This window comes from Meleagris gallopavo, chromosome 1 (assembly GCF_905368555.1).
Source record: "Meleagris gallopavo chromosome 1, MGAL_WU_HG_1.1, whole genome shotgun sequence".
NCBI lineage: Eukaryota > Metazoa > Chordata > Aves > Galliformes > Phasianidae > Meleagris > Meleagris gallopavo.
The window spans coordinates 71,717,274-71,738,011 of NC_139404.1; the positions used below are offsets into that span (position 1 = coordinate 71,717,274).

Below are 20,738 nucleotides of genomic sequence, written 5' to 3' on the forward strand. Positions count from 1 at the left end.
TTCCACTTATGTTCACTAAAAGTTATTAGCAATTGAAGATCTGACAGAAGAAAAATATATTCATACGGAAGTATTTGCACATTCATATGAGGCTGTCTAATTGACAGGATAATTACAAGGGGAGGTTTAGATTGGATATCAGGAAAAACTTATTTATAGAAAAGGTTGTTAAGCACTGGAATAGGGTCTCCAGGAAGGTGGTTGAGTCACCATCCCTGGATATGTTTAAAAACCATTTGGATTTGGTGCTCAGGGACATGATTTAGTGGCGGGGGTAGTATGGTTAGGTTCGTTGGACTTCGTGATCTTGAAGGTCTTTTTCAACCTGAGCTATTCTATGATTCTATGATTCTAGTATCCATGCTTCAAAGTCTGCAGCTTTTAGGTTTGGGTTTTGTTTTTCATTTTTTAAATAGGCTTTGAGGATGCCAGTATTGCAATCAAGTGTTCCTAAATAATTATACACTCATTAGGTAGCTAACTACTTGAATTTCTGTAATAAGAAAGCTTATTACATGCAATTATATTGGCAATCCCAAAGGCCATTTAGAAGATCTAGATTCAGAAATATGTCCAAACAAAAAAAAGAGGAAGAGGTGTTCTTTATTTCATTTTATGCATTTCCACTGATTGTTCTCTGGCAACTTTCAAGCTTCTCTTGCAAGCTTTATGTGAGTACAAAATAAAAATAGAGAATGATGCTATCTGGACTAACACTGAACTGTTATTCTTTTTTTTTTTTTTTTTTTTTAATCCATGGAACAGGCATATAGGTGCTGCAAATTATCTTCATCTTGTTTTTGAGCAATTGGCTTCATGTTGGATCTGGAGGTACTTGCTGTAGAGATGAGGTGGCAGCTTGAGTATTCACAGTGTGAAATGTGTAATTATCATCTGACCATATGAAGCTGAAATAAGAACACATTCTCTTCCAACCGACTTTGATGTGTAGAACTTCCCTAGGATCCTCCCAACCTCCAGCAAGTCACAATATTGAATTTGTTTGATAATGAATTACACACTTAGTATTATAAAGGTTCATAAATCTATAAGCCTCGAACTCATTCCAAGTAAGTCTGAGACAATTTATCTTTCTCCCTGGAAATTACGCAAAATTAAGTTATGCAAAATCTGAGGTTTAGCATGGGTTGGAAAGAAAAACCACTTGAAACACTGTAACTTAAAGTGAGTTTTCTTTGATAATTTTGTTTTACCCAAACAAAAAGCAAACCTCAGGGCAGAAGTGTAAATCAGAACAGATAGAAATCATCAAACGTTTATGCAACACTCCATGAATCAAAGGTACATAAATTCACTGACAGAAACACTTCTTGAACACAATGTGCATAATCTGTATTAAACACAAAAATTTTATCTCTCCTGTTATCAACCTGTGCTTCCAAAAAAGCCCAATACTCTTATGCTTTAAGTCTCCCACCTCCATCTTAAAATTCCAGCTCTATTACATTGCACAAAGGATAAATGGATGGCACTCTGAAAGTAATTCTTCCTATTTGTTACCATGGAAATGACAACAGATAAAAAGAGCACAATAACATCATTGTTAGAGCAAATTCTCAGCTACAAAACACTTTTTTGGTATAGTCATCACCTTTAGCTATGCATTTTCACTTGTGATGAACAGGAGTCTGCATGTTGCACACATAAAGATCTTCATGGCCATCCAGAATGTGGCTTGTCTTTCATAGAATCATGGAATCACAGAATCATAGAATGGCTTGCGTTGGAAGGGACCTCATGTATCATTAAGTTCCAATCTGCTTGCCACAGGCAATGTTGTCAGCTGCTAAAACAAGTATTCAATCAGCCAGGGCCCCATCCAACCTTTCCTTTGAGTGTTTAATAGATTGTCATCACTGCTAAAAAACCACCCATAAATTCACTGTGTGGACATCCACAGTTTGGTCTCCATAAACTTTTGGCAAGCACTGATGAATGACAATGGTTAGATTATTTTCTGCATAGAGGCATTCAGTGACACAACTTTGCTTCATATCTTGGTTCCATGACAGATACCATCTTGTCTCATTGCCCCTCTGCTGCTGATCCATTACAACGTAATAAAATAGGAGACATTACCTTCAGAGCAGCCCTTGTACAAACTCAAAATAATCTCAACAATGTCTTAGCTGTGGTTTTAATTGCATGTGAATGCTTAGTTTAAGGTCAAAAGTAATTTAGTTTAAACTGACTTGGTAATCTTTCATTCTCCAGGTCATGTAAGCAATGAGTAAATTATCAACCTTCAATTCTGAGGTCAAGAGACTTCAGAATTGATTTCATATTGGTCTCCTGGCATGCTTTTCCAAAGACTCTAAACTGTGTTTATGAGTTGCCGCCATTAATAACTAATAGAGTTTTAGGATATTAGCAGTGGAAAATTAAACCCATTCAAAAGAAAATATGCTGAAATCAGGATTTTAAAAAAAGGGATATAAAAACTAAATTTATCTACAAACAGCTCATGAATGCTCTGTCTTATAATGCTTGCCACTGAAAAACAGAGACAGCAAGTAAACTGAGATGTTTTGCACGCAAGATTAAAGAGGTCATTATGGCAACATCTCTAACTTTGAATCTCTTTATGTTTCCAAATGCAAATCATCACAAAACAAAGAAATATACAGTAAAGGACAGACACATGGTCTGGACTACTCTCTCATCACTTGGCAAATGTTAAAGTTAATGGTCCTCACACTGTTCAGGTATATTTCTTTTGCCCAATGTTGTTAGTGTCCTGAACTCATTACCAATAGGTAAATTCAGATTAGTCTATTCGGTTCTGATTTAAAATAGAGTCAAGAGTATTCATACAGTCTGAAATCTTGGAATCTTTAGGAATCATCTAGGGAATTACAATCAAGCAGTCCTGTGAAAAATTATATGTAGGTTCCCCCAAACTCAAAGAATGTAAATTCCATGTAAGTACTAGATATTTGTCCTGGACAGTCCTTGGCTATTTCTTTCCATTGCCTTCAAATTCCTGACAAAAGCACTAACATTATACTATGCTTTCATATTTACAGCAACTCTTCCATAGTTTAAAAATCCATGAGATGGTTACATTAATGATCAATAAGCACACTAATGTGTCTCGCTCCAATTTATAGGAGGGAGATGAGGTTCTTTTAATATCTGTATACCCAGCGTGAGATTAAGAAACAACGGTTCATATGTTAGTCCAACCAGTTTATTATAAATCCTAATCAGGGAGATGGGGAAGGGAAGGAGGGCAATAGAAAAGATAGAAAAGAAGCAAGAATTGTGTAAAGCGGGGATAGAGTCACCACCAGGATCCAGCAGCAGTCCCGTTGCACAACGTTTCTAAGGTCCGAGGCAAAAGCAGCAGTGGGGAGAGAGCAACAGGTGACAGGAGGAAGTCGCGGAGTCAATCCAGGAGGAAACAGCAGGACTCAGGTAGCAGGCCCAGGAGACTTCGTCAGCATGCAGGAATTCCGTAGTGAGGAATCTGATGGCAGACACCTTTGTTCTTCTTCACGAGGAATCTGTTGCCAGAAAAACCTAAACCTCATGGTTTTCGATTCCTCTTTTATCCTGCTTATTCTCCTGCCTACTTGACATCTCTGGGTGCTTGAGCAAGAGTCATCTGAGTACCCCCTGAGATGGCCATCATCCTGAGGTAAATCCACACAAAAGACCTCTTCACAGGTATTAATCTGTAGGTTGTCTCTCTCTCTCCTTGCCCCTGGCCTTGTCCACCTGTGTCCCCCAGACAAAGGATTTCTCAACCCCTGCCTGGACTTGCCTGGACTTGTGTCCCCAGCAAGCTTTGAGACAATGAAAATTAAATAATCTCTTACATAAGGTTAAAAAAATATCAGCATCAGAATTAGAACTGCAACAGCTCCTACCAAAATGGAAGACAACATCTAACCTACTCACACAGTAGAAACCAGTTTGCAAAAAATGAATCATAGTATGTACAAGGTAAATAACAGAACACAAAGCAGGAGCATAACCAGAGACTACTGAATGTCACAGAATACATTAATGTAGCCTTTCTCTTGCAGCTCTAAAGGGTACTTGTACAGACAGTGACAGCAGTGAGTAGCTGGGGAGAGAAACAGGGAGGAGGAAGAGTTGGTTTGCAGTAGTTTAACTGTCATGAAACAAGCAAGGTATGTACACACTGTCCTAGCAAACTGGGTTTCAACTAGAAGTTTGGTGACAAAGGTTTTTTGAGTCCAAATATTTATTCATAGACAGTTATTAAACAAAAAGAATTTGAACCCACAGCAAAAACCTCCCAAGTAAGTAGCCCTAACCAGCCTCACTTTACAAAGGTTGCCCAAGGGTCAGGGCCTGGGAACATTCAGAGGCTTTAATGGCCCTAACGGGACTCATTCTGGCCTTTCCACACCCATGCCCATTGGCCCAGGAGCCCCATTTAAACCCAGGCCTGGGCACCCACTGGTGCACTGGACACTGCCAGAGGGATGCTGTAGTGCAGATATGTCCAACCCATGGCTTGTGCTCTGCATGAGGGCCAGTCCAGCCTGCCCTGCAGCTGCCCCATGCCATCACAGCAGTGATTCTGTCATGCTGAGTGGCCTGATCTGGCCTTAGTGCACATCTATCACTCAACAACAACCAAACTCTAGTGTGTGATTGGCACTGTCTGTCCTGAAACAAAGACATAGGGAAGGGAAGTGCAGAGCAGACCCAAATTATGAGGAAAAAAATATGCATTTTGATACATTAACTGAACTCAGTCTTGTGAACAGTGAAAAAAGTACAGCTTTTATTAAAGGAATCTGAGAAGAAGTTTCAACACTGGTCAAAAAAATCATCATTTTTTGGGGTACACTTGTGACTCCATTTTCTGTTGACATAAATACATTACTTGTGAATTTTCAAACTGAATGTATAAGAGCTGCAATCAGATATTCAACTGAAAAATTTGATCATGTTTTTAACCAGGCTTTTATGAGACTTATCTTACCAGAGAAAAATATCCCTCACTTCACAATCATTCCTTATTCATGTCATTGCTTTTTGGCAGTATGTACACTCATGATGAACAACTTGAGAACTCAGTCAGAATTGCAGCCACTTCCATCAAACCAGTCTGATATATTAGTTTAACAAAAACATGGTCAAACATTCCACTAGTTTTATGAGTTTCCTTGCTCTTTTTTTAATGTTTTAATAAAAAATATAAAAATATAAAATAAATTTTGTTACTTATATACATTAACAATATTAGATACATTTTATAAGCAGCCGTAGACCATTCCTCTTCACTCACTGTGGCCCAGAAAATCCAAAAGGCTGGACACCCATGCTGTAGTGTATTTGTCTCTGTGCCTGTCTCCAGAATGAACCTAGTAAATACACTGACACACACTGTGGCCTTGTCTTGTCCCTTATGCTGTTTCCTTCATCTCCTGACCAGGCCCTGGACCTGGCTCTCGCCTTGACTATGGTTGTTGATGGACACATTAACAGCCCTCAGTTCTGCCTTACTTGGATTCATCCTGGTGGTCTGCACCTCATCAGTGGGGGCACTGCAAAGCTAGAGTCACCCATGAATCTCAGCTTGCCCACCTTTTTTGGGAGCAGCCAGATCTTGCAGCTCTATGACACACTGTACTAACGGCACTGCCTAAGTGGGGCAGAAATTTTTTGTGCTTATCTTTGTTAACTCATTTTTCTTACTGTTCTTTTTGTGTAGTTGTGGTCCTGCTCATTCTCACTTGTCTACTAGCTCTTATGTTAAAACTCAAGCAAAACTTCTCCTCTTTTTCCCCTCCTACCCCTTCCTACCTGCCTTTAAGAAAGGCATGCACCACAGGTCAGCTCAAGTTCTTTGACTACTTTGGGGCCATATGGGTGCTAATATCAAAGTAAATAACACAGAAGGAACTGGGGGGTTAATTTTGGATAAGATTAATTGATGATAATACAGCTGAAGAAAGCAGATGAAGTGTGGGGCAAAGAAGAACTTCATTGAGTCAAAAGCAGAAATAATAAGATTAAATAGTGGTAAAAAAAAACAACTTCTTGGAAGGCAATGTTAAAATTTTCAGCTTAATCAAACTGACATTTAATTACTAATATAGAAAGGAACAGTACTTTTTCACTTTGTTTCCCCTTCCCACCATCCTTGACAATTAGTTGCAACTCACCTGGTCAGTCTCATTGATCTGGCAGAAGGAGTACATGAGTTTTGTCAGACTGCTCTTGTGCTGACACAGTTATCTGTGCTGTGAACTGGCTCAGAACAGTATTGCATTACTATGGATAGAGGAGAGAGGAAAGCAGTGTGCAGCTGAAGTAGGTCTTGCCCCTGCTGGCAGAGGTGAGCTGTCATATTGGCTTGGACCCAAACTGAACTCATTGTTTCAACTGGGTGTGCTAGAACAAGCCTTTGACAGCTCGTGAAAAAAATAGGTGAAGCTTGGCAAGTCTGAGAACCAGGTATTGACTTGTAACTTCATACGGCAGGGAAGGAGAAAAAGTTAGTAGTGAAAACAGGCTATTCTAATTTGAACTGGCTGTACTTATTCATGTAAGTACATGTATGTTAAGTATAAATGTAAGGTAGGGCTTATCTTCTTGTCCTGAGCACAGGGCTACTGGCAATTTCCTGGATGAGGGTCAGAGATGCTTGAACTCAGGTTTAATTTTTAATGATGTGAACAGTAGATGGGACTGTGCTTGAATAAAAGATTCAGAGATGAGATGAACCTACACTGCAAACCTCCTCTCAAACACCTAAGGAGTAGCAACCTGTCAAGAGCAATAGGGTAGAACTACTGGGGGACAGAAAATTTAGTCAGTAAAGGCAAAGGCTGCATTCTGTAACACACAGATTTTCTACAGTTGCGTTCTTTGTGACATTACCATCAACAGCATCTCCTTAGTGATATTAGTTTTTTTATTTATCAGAATAAAATTTCTATTTTGCTAACATGTAGAAGCTGCATTTAGAATGAATGATGTACTATTGAAGATACTGAAGGAATCTTCTCCCTCCTTCCCTTTTAGATACTATGTACTGTATGGCCAGTATACGTTATGTTGTGTATCATCTACAAAAACATTATATTTTTAGCTTCCGTGGGACCATGTATATAAATACTAGTACATGAAATTATACTATCGGCTTTTAAATTTTTGTTGAACTCTTCTGTTAATGTTCTGAAAATATTTGTTCAGGCAAATGAAAGCAGTAAAATATTTTACTACAGATCAGTCAAAGGTTCTCACAACCGTATCTTCCTAAATAACAATATTCCAAGCTATAAATCAGGGATCCATTTCAGATATCTAAAAGGTAAATTTAACCAGCTTGTTTTGATTACTACCAAGTAATTTAATGTTTTTTAAATGCTGAGATTTAAGGTGAAATAAAGTCAAGATATAAGCATTTTCTTCTCTTGTAGTAACTTCACTGTTAGAAACAAATTGCCTAGGCACTATGCAGTGGGGTTATGTGCATATTTTCTATCGCCATTAACAATTATAAGAGTGGGGTGTGTTGCCCAGCATACGGAGCTTCAAGTATACAAATTGTTAATAAATTTGACTCCTTACAAAATAGAAAACTAAAGCCATGATGTGTGGTTCAAGACATTTTTGAATATGCTCCTTTAGCTACCCCAGAACCTTAATTACAAGCTGGGCAGCCATCTGAAGACTTGCAGTAGCTTAGCACACATCATGGAAATCCCCCGGGTAGCGGAGTAAGAGTTCTGTTCTGCACCATCATTTCTGCTGGCAAAGAAATTCCTTTAATGTCAGTGATTTTGCCTCAAGGAGGTTCCAAAAAGTCCTCAAATCATATGCACAACCTCAATAACATTCCTAGATGATACATGGGACAAGTGACTGGGTGCTTTCATTGAAAGCCATTTTTCTCCCTCTTCTTTCTCTAAATCTTTACCAAAAGGCCTACCATGAATAACTACCAGCTCGAACTCAGTTTTATCACATGCTCAGCACACCTACAGACACCTCTTCAGCAAACCTCTCCCCTAACTAGTACATTTTGTTCTGCTTAGCCACATTCTAGCTTCCTCAAGAGCATGTACCTCACCATACTTCTGTAGTTCTCTCTCCCTAGCCTGTTCTCATTCACTGGCCTCTTCCACCTTCAAATGCCAGTTGCCATAGCTTGGTCCCTAGTCTCCCCACTGCAAGTCTGCTCTGCAGAAATCCCTCATGTCTGGCTGCTAATCTCCCTTTGAAAGTGTCAGTGGTGCAGATGGTAAGTACCTAGACAGCTGCAAATGGATGTTTTAGATAATGGGTGTCAGGGGAACAGCACAGAGAAAATCATGGTCTGTGGGCATTTATACCAGCAATTTAATAATCCTCAAGAATTGTTTAGATGTACTCAAATAAAGGGTACATCATTTGTCCCCCCAAATAAGGGGGAAAAATCTCTTGAAGTTCTAGCATGTTTGCCAGCAGATGGAAACACTTCTTCTTCCTCCCATTGATATCAGTGACCAGCAAGAACTCAATGCATTCTGGGCTCTTGTCATTTTTATATCCTTTTTTTTTTTTTTTTTTAAGAAGAAGAAGGGGGTGGGGGGGGCATATTTTTCTTCTTCTTTTCAGAATTATTAACTGTTTTCTTGTAGTCTATAAATCACTTCTAACCACAGAAACCTAAGCATCACCTCAGTAGTTGCTTAAAAAGAAAATCACAATCACACTAGTAGTCACAATTATATTACCCACTTTTGTTACACATCTCTAAATAGCAGACTGATCTCTAAACAGCAGATCAGTTCTCTATTTCTCAATACAATACAGTTTGGCAAGTTGGGAAAGAGAAAATTCCATAATGTTCAGTAATGTTTATCTTCTTCTTATTTGGCAACATGAAGTCTAGCTAATTCCTGTACACATACACACAATCCCTGAAGGTGGTGGGAAAATTAACTACTTGGACTGAACTAACAAACATAAGGAGACTGAAACACTTGCAGACAGACTAGGCATATAGTTCAACTATGAGGGCTGCTATGGAAGTAGTGCCTTCTATCTTATTATGTTGCAAGGAACTACAGATGATATACTTTCCCACTATATTAAAAAAAAATGCAATGAAAAAGAAACATAATATAAAAATTTTCTACTTATGCATCTTTATTGTAGACTTTTTAGATCTGCAGAAGTCGGATAGGTCAACTCAGAGTTCCCACAGAAACAACTTCAGCCCTTTTCTAGATACATATGCTCATAGTTTGTGAAGTTAAACTGTGGTGCTAAACAGAGGTGGAATTTTGTCAGACATTTAAAATCCAAACTTCTAACTTTCTCAAACATTAAGGGTCAGATCCATCACAGCAATTTGGGATAGAAGGTAGACACAAAAGCTAACAGTGTCATGAAAAATTCAACAAGACAGTCAAGTTTAGAGTTGCTGTGGAAACCCTACTGCTGAAACTTCTGACTTTTGTGCCTTTGACTTCTTGATCATAAGGTTTCACTAAAGGACTGTTTGCACTGAATGTATTTTTTTTTCCTCTTTTGGAGACGGATTTACATGAGAATGGTTTCTTTGTTTCCTGGGATTCCATCTGTTCTCACTGCTTTTTTGCCCACCTGAAGCATAATCCTCTGTGTGAAACTGAACAAATGGCTACAGTGGACATGGTTAAGGCCTTCAGGTGGGAAATGTTTACCAGAGTAAGATGAACTTTTCAGATAAAAAAGGTTTCCTTTCCCTTCAAACTATCTGGCTAATAAAGAATAAGAAAGGAAAAAGAACAACAAAAGCAAAAACATGGCAGTGATTGAAGTGCTTTTAAAGAAAACACTTTTCTGAAGTTTTCATCCAAAAACTTCCTGCTTACATGAGAGGCTGCCAAACCAGCAACATCAAGTAAATAGGACACTGAAGACGAATGCAATTAGTAGACAGCATGTACTGATTCCCGTGTCAGCCTTATAAATCTGATACATACATATAGCACCTCTGCAAGAGAAACATAACATGTCTTCAAGTCTCTAAATCTATCAGAACATAGAAATTGAGCAACACCAGTGCTTCCTCAGTGCCAAAAGAACAAAAAGTAGTGGATCCACTCTGCAAGTGAAGCTGAAGGATGCACTTTGAGATACAGACAAAAAGGGCAAAGTGAAAATGTGGGCTTAGCTGCTTGCATATGCTGTGTTGAAAGAACTGGTATCGTAAAACTTTCAGAATTAGATGATGTCCTGCCCAAGCTATAAAAGAAGTGTGAGAACAAAGTGATTCTGTCATCTCTAAAAAAGAGAATCATATAGTCATGTAGGCTGGAATATCAGTACAGGGCTTATATAAACTTAAGATCAGGTTTCTCAAAAATTTTGAAAATACAGAATCTATGGCTAGCTGGAAAAGTAATACCATAGGCCCAAAAGGCTGGCAAACTGTATTCCAGCATTGCTTAAAAAAACCTGACAGTCACAGTTAAAGTGATACATTCAAAATTCCATTCTGCTGTATTATAATGACACACTGGATGATCCTGGTTGTACTTTCCTTCAATCCTCACCAAAATTCTTCCAGAGAACCAAAAAAGTTCCGTAGAAATCATATCTGTTAACAAAATAATCTTAGTGAGCATTGAAGTTGGTTCAAAAACAGATAAAATATGTGACTACAGTTATCACTGTATGTTAGATATATTCAGGTCTATCACAGTTCAGATAATTCTAAAACAATCAGCTCCGTTTCCTGACCAAAAAAGTACCACTGGCCGTGCCTGTACAAAGTGAGTTTATAGCAAGGATTAGAAGAAGGAAGAGTTCATTAATCAGCACTGGAAACTGTTCAACAGATACCAACTGTGACAAAATTTTATTATTTATAAATCGTTATTTTCAGAAGAACAGCTTTCCTTTCGATGAATCTGGACTTTTATGCCAAAACTAATGTCACTTTTAAAGGTTTTAACATTAATATATGAATAGGAGTAGCGATCAGCTCTGTGACAAGCAAATCTCCAACATATTACTTAAAAATCTAAGAAGGGCAACATCACGACTGTAAATGTTAAAGAAAATTTCAATCAACACTCAAGAAGTGTAGTTTAAGAGGTTTAGGAATAGCAGCAGAAAGACCAGCTTCATCTCCCTCAAACTACTAATGAACTGTTGTGTGACCTTAGGTGAAATCACTTCAGTGCTTCATGCTTCTGCATTCTTTCCTGCTGTGTCTATGAAGACTGGGAGTGCTTTAGGGAGAGGGACTGTCTCATATTCTCTATTTGTGCAGTGTCTAGGTACTGCAAGCTCCTGATCTTGCATGAGATCTATACATGCTATTGCAGTAACAATGAAGATGTAACCAAATTAGGCAAATATAATAGGGATTAGATTTACAAATGAGAAGCTTTACTGACTCTTTTATTAAAAAGTCCTGTCGATTTTAATGCATAGTTATTGCAGCAGGACAAAATAACATTGAAAATGTATGCCAGTGAACAGCTATACAGACTGAATACTGAAGATCAATTCTGGGTCTATTCGAGGCATCTGTTACAGCAGGTCGTTGTTACATGTGATTTATGAATTTTGTGTTTTGTTCCAAGATGTTTAAGAGCTTTGAATGCATAAAATGCATAAAACACTTTCTGATGTTTTCACTATTAATCTGTGGAATTTCACCCTGTTGCCTTTCATAATGACACCAACCATTTATTTTTTTTTATTAAAACTTGTCTTCAGGAGTATCCTCTTTATTTGTCAAGCTTTAGTGAAATATTGTAATGACTATTTATCATTATCTTGGATGTCTTTTCAAAAAGGGTTCCCACTTCAACCATGAATGAATGTATCTGCTTAAGTCCACGAGAATTTTATTGTTGACTCCAGTAAAATTTTTAGCTCCTTTCCAAGGATGCTTCTAAAAGAAGGAATAATCTACTGACATATCAGGAATCCTTCATTTATATTTTCTTGTCAAGGAAAACAGTTTCAGAAGGAGGTAGCAAATAGGAGTAAGCAAAAAGTGTCCTTGCTGGAAATATTTGTCCTTCCTTCCTAAAATATATTGTAGGATAATATGATATAGCATACATACTACTATGACTCAAAATAAGAGCTAAAGGATGTTATCTTTGGTATTTATGGGAATGTTTTTGGAGACACTTTATACCTGGGGAATTCTACTCCATTTCAAAGGCAAGTATTTGCTCTTTAGAAGTAAACTCTGCTAATGGATGAAAACTCACTTTGATCTCCCTTCCAAAGTGTTTTTGACATCTATCTTTTACCAGAGAATGAACTTCTACTCTTGGGAAGTTCAGAACTCTTCTATTGATTATACAACTTGATAAGTAAAGCTAAATCTTAAGATTTAAGAATTACAGCTTGATTTTTTTGTTTATACAATGCTAAGACATGTCTTTAAAATCTAAATATTCCAAAGATTTTTAGATCCTTTTCTATTCTATTTTAATTCATAGATTTATGAGCAGAAGTACTTCTGCAAATAACAGTATTCACTTCTATCTCAATGTACATTATTTAAAGTAGACAACAACAAAATGGAATGGAATGTTGCTAGGAAGGTCTACTGCCATACTGTCAGCATCCACCTCTGACATCATGGGCCTACATAACGAAATAGGAGTCATTACTTTCAGAGCAGTTCTAGCAGATTAGACTCTTAATAAAAAGTTTGATGAGGAAGTTTATATTCTTTGCCACATGGAATTCTAAAATCTTAGGAAAACAAACTCAAACACACCCCAATATTTGGAATTTGTTTGCTTTGTATTTTTTCATTAGAGTCATTTATTTTTCTTGTACTGCTTTTTATCCATAATTACATAAGCTATAATTGGCAAGCATTTCATGACCTATTTATCTTAGTAAGATAAATAAGATGTATAAGATGGTATAAATAATTTTCCCACAGATATAATGTGGTATTCAGAATTTCTAAGGTTTTAATAAAAGAACAAAAGAAATGCAAATTTCAAAGGTAATTGACAGCATATGAAATTACTATAACTTGCACTAAAACAATTGTTTGGCATTCTCTGAAAAAATTACAGTGCATGGCTGTTGCTACAATATGAACTCTTGAGTCTGGTCTCCTAGCCTTATATTGTTTAAAAGGTCAAACTGAGCCCAAAAGGCAAGTGCACAAACCCAAGCATTATATTAGCAGTTAATAAAAGGTGAGTAACTAACTAGCAGTTGGTAAAAGTGAGAAATCAGTTATGTATTATCTTCGTTTTTGTTTTTGTTTTTAGTCTTACAGGTATTGTTATTAGCTTGCAACCTATTTATAATAAGAAATGCTCACCCAAGAGAAATATTCAAAATAATGAGTACAGGATTATACAATAATAAGATTAATCAAATCGATAAACAACTATCCAACATGCCGTAGAACAATGAATTAAAAAAAATGCAAAGTAAATGACTTAGTCATTTTAAACATTAACAGATATATTACCAAGTCATAAAATATGCATCAATGTTAAGATCTGGCTTTCCCTATTCTTGATTCTGGTTCTGGCAATAGCATTATGCATATCCAAAGTTTGCCTGCAGATCTGAGTTTTGCTGAAAAGGGTAGATACAAATTTCTGATTCAAGTCCATTATGAAATGCCATGCAGCTTGAGCTTTCTGTCCTTGATCAGTTATTTCAACTAAATTTAAAATACATTTTATCCTTTGTTCTAGAATGATGAAATAATGTCTATTAAATCTGGACTGATTGTAATGAGCAGCTTTTCTCCAAGATGTAGTGTAACTCAAACGCTATCCAGTAAGTCTACTGTTAGAAGCAAATCAGTCTGTGACTTGATTTTGAACTGTCTTGCTTGTACCTTTGAGTTAAATGTTATATGTACCAAGCTTGCTGAACAGAAAGGTAAATTCTAAGACACTTCCACGTGAATAATAGGGCACTAATTAGTATGAATGTTATGAAATTTGCATTGGAAAAAAAGGAAAAATTAGTTCTCAGTATGAAAACTGTTAAAGAGAGTGATCACGAGTAAAATACAACTGAAAACAATGTTGTATTTCTTATTATTTTGGATGGAAAGAACAAGTAGAAAAAAAATTCAATTATTACACTTCTGAGTGAACAAAGCAGATGTTTTTCAGGAGGTAGCAGATTTCCATCAAAATAACCACTGTCAGAAAAGAAAGAAAACAACCTCACAGCTTCTTCTTAGTAATGTTGCTCAAAAAGACATTGCCACCAAAATTTCTCCCCACCTCTAGTGGGCAGGAAGTAGGAACACTACTGGATTTGCAAATGCCTGCTATGCATATCACCAGTTCCCAATGTATGTGAGGGAAACTTGTTTGTTCTAATCAGAGAAAGGAGCACCAGTCTCCATAGCTGCATGTAGTCACCTAGCACCAGCACATGTTGACTTCAGCTGCAGAATGCCCTCCTACTTCACTGCAGAGACATTTTACTTCCTAGTGGGGAAGTTCAGCTTTTTTTCCTAACAATGAGCCAACTAGTTTTCATAATGGAGATAAATGCTCCCTGCTGTGAACTGTAATAGAAAAACATGTCAAACAGCCAATGATAAAAGAAAAAGCACAGCCAAAAGACTGGCTTTTCCTGTTTTTATGTACAGCACAGAGGAAGAACATGCACTTCACTTGACTCACTGCAAGTCAAAACATCACTTCTATTAAGTGAGAAGACAAAAACTGCAAATTGTTTCACACTCTGAAGTACACACATGAAAACTGAACCCATTAGCACTTATTTGCATGAGTTTATTATGAAATCTCTGAATGTGAAATTCATAAGCTTTGTAAAAAAAAAAAAAAAAAAAGACTGATTATTCATTTAAGAATTTGCCAGAATGTCATGGTTATGAGTGGTAAAGAAAGGACATCCAGCTGCCATTCTGGTGGTCCCATGAAGTTCATTAGCTCTTACATTCACAGGTTTGCTAACAAAAGTTGGCTGAAATCCTCACCCCCTGCTCCATCCCATCCTTGGCTCACTTTGATAAGACTTGCATGATTCTTGGCTCCCTTTTATTGTCTGTTACTTTTATTTTGATGCTTCTGATTACTTAGTTTTATTAAATGGCATTGTAAGTCTTCAGTGCAAACCACTGTTCCTTCAGCTTCACAGCTGTTCTTTAACAGCTTTGTTCTTTCTCAAGAAGACATCTTCTGTTCTTTTTTTTCTGTTTCTCTGTACCCAAATTCCTAAAGGAAAATATTGTTGCATGTGCTACACTATCTAAGCATACCTAGTTTCATACAGCAAATCTGTAAGATTTAACTAGTAAATATTGCAAGGAACACTAGTGCCTAGACGTAGCACAAGAAATGTGATACCTCCAGTTCTCAAAAGTTTTTTTGCGCATACCTTTACTAACTGCACAAAACACAATATTTGGATGCATCTAACTCTTTGCACCTATAATCTAAATATTTGCTTAAGATCTGAGGAACCTCTAAGCCATAGATGCTGCAAACCTGAGCAAGTATGAAGAACCACAGCAAGTATGTCTCTGTGCCTGTTCTATTACTTATCCCAAAGCATCCATATCACTGTTGGAGACAGGCAATTAGGCTCAATGGACTTCTGATTCATGTATCCTGGGGTTTCAGCAATCTTGTTTTTGTGAACTACGAAGATGAGAGATGGTGAGAGAAAGACTAAATCCTCTCAGATCCCTTTGATGCCCAGGATTTCTGTGCGGTATATATATATATATTAGCTGTAGTTCTACTACAATAAATCTGATTGATTTTAAAACAAGCATTTCAAACAAGTAAAAATAGCAGCTTAATCCAATGTTGCCATTTGCATACTACATTTTAACTCTACTGCTCCCTTGCTTCAGATATAAAGCCAGCACCTCACACCTGGATGTCATTGTAATTTTAATCATGAGCCCTAAATCTCATAGAGCATAGGAGGATTCCTCATTCATCCTTGTAGTGGATGCCTGTGCTTTGGGAACAGAATGTGCTGGAATCAGACTATGTTTACAAAAGTGATTTTTTGGCCAGCACAAAATGTGAGGCTGGAAACAATAGAGAAGGGAATGCAAGGTGTTTGTTACTGTAAGAAGGGATTATTTTGCTGTACCTAAATTGTGAGTGGAATGAAAGAGTTCAGGTAGAAGCAAGGAAGAAGAGTCAAAATGAGAGGCCTCAAACGCATGGTTATCAGGAAGGCTGTTTACACCATGCTCTGGTTTCTGTTAATAAGACTGCAGCTTGGAATCCATCTAAAGACTCTGCAAAACAAACACATTAAGGTGCATTAGCTGCTATGGCTATAAGGAATCTTAGAGTCATGACACTATCTGATACATAAGACAAAGAACAGACTCTCGGATCAGCCAGCAAAAGCAATTAATTAATTATGAGTATAACTTGCCTGCAATTTGTTTTTCCCAGACCTGAGCCTGATACCAAAGGCATGAATTAGATTTTAAGATGCTTCTAAACAAGGAAGATGCTGAAACTCACTTTCATTTGCTATTGGATGAAGAATTATAGAAAGGAAACATATGTACTGTATGTGCAGGGTATGGAAAGAATAGAAACAATATACTTGTAAATGTAATGATAATTAGGATCTCTGAGGCACTGGAGAAGATGCTGGAAAAGGAAGAAATGGTGGAGGATCTCTTGAGCTAGCAATATGCTTGGGTTGGGGTGCAAATTTTGGAAAAAAAAAGGGTAAAGAATGAAGCATGATTTACAGATATTTGAAATTCTCAATCTTTGCAGAACTGTTGAAAAAATATTCCATACAGAATCTTAGAACTGTCTTATTTAAGGTAAAAATTTTGCATCAGTAGGTCAAATGTTAAAGACTGGTAATATCCTGAGCAGGCCTAACTGCTCATGCAGATACATTGATCAAAATTAAATACCTTCTTTGAGCACATACCAGATTTCTGGTGTTTAGAATGAGAAAGAAACAGACACTTTCATTCCAAGGGTATATTTAGTAGCAGAGAGACAGTGGGTATTGCACTCTAATGGCTGGACAGTTTCCACTTGTCATTTACAAACAGAGTGAAGAGTTCTGTTCATCATAGAAAAGAAGACTTTTTTTCCTAGTGATTTTCAGTCGTGAACATGTTTTTAGTGAATTGGAACCAACCATGAGCTGTAAGAAATAATATGTATATACATATATTAATTCAGTGAATGGGTGTTAATTAATAAATATTCTTCTGTAAAAATATGGAACTAAGAAGCTGGTTGTGCTATGCAAAACTTGAAAATTGAAAAGGAAATTCAAGGAGAACAAGGAAAAGAGGACTGGCTAATTTGGTCTGTCAATTTTTGAATGCTAACAGAGTTTGAAGTATTTAAGATTTTTAAATATATCAGACCTTTAACAGTCAAATCTACAAATCTGCTTAGGACTTTATCATTATTAAGAAATCCTAAAGCTGAATGTGGTAAGCATGTTTACTAATACATATTGCTGAAGGGTCCCTTTCTACATCTCTGCCAGAATTTGTAAGCAACACATAAATCAGAGCAGAAATTAAGTACAGTATAGTCTGCACCAATGGGTGCTTTCCACAAACACCTTGAAAGAGAAAAGTAGAAAGAGCTGTTAACTGACTCTAAAGCAGACCCCAGGTTCATGCTTTTCAGAGCTAAATCATGCAAGTCATGAAAAACTCTGATTTCTGATGTTTAATATTTTGCTAGTGCTAATCACTTACATACCTCTTAGTAGTGACTAAACTTTTATTCGTGTTTGTAGACTTTTCTTTCCCATTTCATGTTTCAACTGCTTTACTGAACTTTTACAAAGTGTAAAAATGTATTTACAAACGAAAAAGTGAAATGGATGGCTTCTAGAGACAAATGTATCATGCAGAGTCCCTTACTCAGGCCCAGACCTGCTCGCTCCCAATTTAATGCTCATGAATTACACTATTGCTTTCAATAGGAGTCCTTGAAGACTTAGATTAATGTTTCATGGATAAAGAACTAAGCCTTGTAACTACAGATTTCTTACTCATACGAATGAAAATCTTCCAAGTGAAAATAAATAAGCAAATAAATAAAAATATTCCTGCACATTCATAAACATTTTTTACTTTTTAAAAGCATACTTTTTGATATGAATTTCTTAACTGAGGAATGACTCTCATGATCAACACTGTACCAAGAAGCATCATTTCAGTGGTGTAGTTTTCTTATAAAACTCGCTTGTCAAATGTGGGAAACATTTTGAAATATTTACAAAATGTTTCCAGTTGCAATTAAAGGTTTGGAAAATCCTACACAATCACATACAATCTATGGCCTCATTGTACTGCATATCAGCAACAAACAGTTGCCATGTAATTGGTTGTGGGTTTTTTTTTTTTTTTTTTGTGAGTTATCTACACTCTGCACTATTTCCTGTTATATATATTTGCATTCTACTGTTTTAATTTCAAATCTGCTAAAAAAGTGCAGAATCAGTTAATATCTGTGCTTCAGGGACCAGCTATAGCCCTGATTTATAGTCTGTAGTTCAGTGAAGCACTTAAGGTCAAGAATAACCTCTTTGTTAAGTATGCACTTGAGTGTTAATGCTGAAAATGGACAGAGTTACTGCTTCTAAAACTGTGTTTAATTGTATTCCTTGCCTTAGCAATCAGGGATTAAAGGCTAGTACTCTAGCTTTAACTATAGGGGTGAGCATAACAGAATGATGAGCGCAGTGAACTGCATGAGACAAACAATTACAGGAAAATATGTTTGTAACCAGCGTACCATTATACGTATTCAAATGCAGAGAGATTTACTGTTCCATCTGAGTTCATAAGCTGCTATTTTACATCATTTGTAGTAAACCTGGTGATTAGAAACACATATTTATTTTATTTAATCTAGTCTCTTATTAACAACTCTTATTAAAAAACTCTTATTAAAAAAAAACCACAGTGATCTGTTCATTGTACCCTATTAAAAATGTAAATTCATGAGAACTATACCAATGCTTCTGCATTGTCAATATTTATTTCTATCACAGATTTCCCTATTTTTGCTCTTCTGAATGTAGGCCTTCCTTTGAAAGAAAGAGAACAATGTAGGGAATTAAAAACTATTTTCACTGTTGCAGCTGGTTTTTCTCTCCTGTTTCAATCCAGACATGTCAGTCTCGTAGGTGTGAGAGTTGTTTCCAGTACCACCATTCACCGGCATTTGGACCCTTCTGGGAGATTCTATATTGGTGCCTGGAACCCAGCCCTATCTGCTGCATATAGTCTGAAACTAGGCCTGTTTCAAAGAAAGTCAAGCAGTTCCCACTGTGAGTATTGGCAGTGGCAAAAGAAAGATTTCCACATCCTTGTAAAAATAGAGCTCAGTTACCTGCATTTGGCCTGCAGGATAATGTGTATGGTTTGTGCCTCTTTAGAATTAATCCAGTAATGGGCAAAACAAAATATGATACTGTATAGTGACGTCTTCACACGTTCCCTGCAGATTCTGTGTTTACGTAAACCCAAACCTCCCAAGATCCTTTGAAAACTCACTTTTGCTTTGCTTTTCAAATCAGTTAATAACATAAATCAGTTACTAACATAAAAATCTGATCACTGTTGTCATTTGTGTTATCATTTCTTACATACAAAATGACATTTTAAGACAATAGAGGAGCAGAATTTAGAAAGAATTTTTTTTTAGTCAAGGGTGAATATAGCACATTTTAAAGAGCAGGAGTAACAGCATTTTAGCCAAAGCAAGGCAGGCTCTTCTGCTCAGTTGTCTCCCATGCATCTCTGTCAATGCCAGTGCTTAGTTTCATATCCTGTTATTTCAGTCTAGTGTTTCTGTGCAGCTCTGCCAAAACTCCTCTATCCTGATCTCTGACACCCTTTGGTATTCCAGTTCTGGAGCTCCTCAAAGGCTTTGCCAAGACCTCCTTTTCCATCTATGCTGAGTTTTCCCAGCTTTCTCTCCTCAGGCTGCCTTGCAGCTCTTCACTAGTGCCAGTCTGATGTTCATTAGAACCTACTTCCATTTTTCAGACCCTGTGCAGCTCAGTAAGTAAGTCTCCACTTTGACCTGTAGCAAACCTTGTTGTCAGGATCTCAGGATCTGTCCTGAAGATAACCTGTTACTCACTCACTTTTTTTTTTTTTTTTTTTTTTTTTTTTTTCCTTCAGATGTTGGGGACGGAGAGAGAAAGAGATATTTTTAAAGAATCGATGAAAAATTTAAATACAGTTTAGCATGTTATGAATACAAAGGCTTTGCTCTGGTTCACTTCAGCAAAAGCATAGGAAATGACACTTTTCTACTTGAAGGGACAGAATGTGGACTGAAGTGGATAGGAAAGAACACATAGGAAAGGATTAGACAGAAGAATCAAAGATGCAGATAGGCAAAGGAAAAACATCAATTTCTTTCTGTGCAATTTAATGTGTAGCCCTGCACATTTCAGCTCTGCCTCATTGTAGTATTCACTACAAGGATTTCTCATATTGTGTTTTTTCTCTCTCCTCATCTTTTTATATCACTGCTCACATGCTCAGTTTCAATGAGTTCAAGGGAATTGATTCACATGTTTAACATTACTCATGAGTGAACAGGCCAGCAAATATTGAGGATTCAAACTGAAATGTCTGAGAGAGAAATTTGTAACTTTTGTACATTAAACATAAAATAATATTTATAAAAAAAATCCATCAACAGTAATACTACCTTCAATCATGTTCATGTAGAATACATCAAACTATGCATAAATCCATTCAATAAACCTTTACTAATGAG

General features: G+C 36.8%; 1 pseudogene; it reads right to left on the reverse strand.

The window, feature by feature from the left end:
* LOC146545404 (potassium voltage-gated channel subfamily KQT member 1-like) overlaps positions 1-19,986 on the reverse strand; it is a 241,286-nt pseudogene extending 221,300 nt beyond the window's left edge.
* Positions 19,987-20,738: the final 752 nt, after the last annotated feature.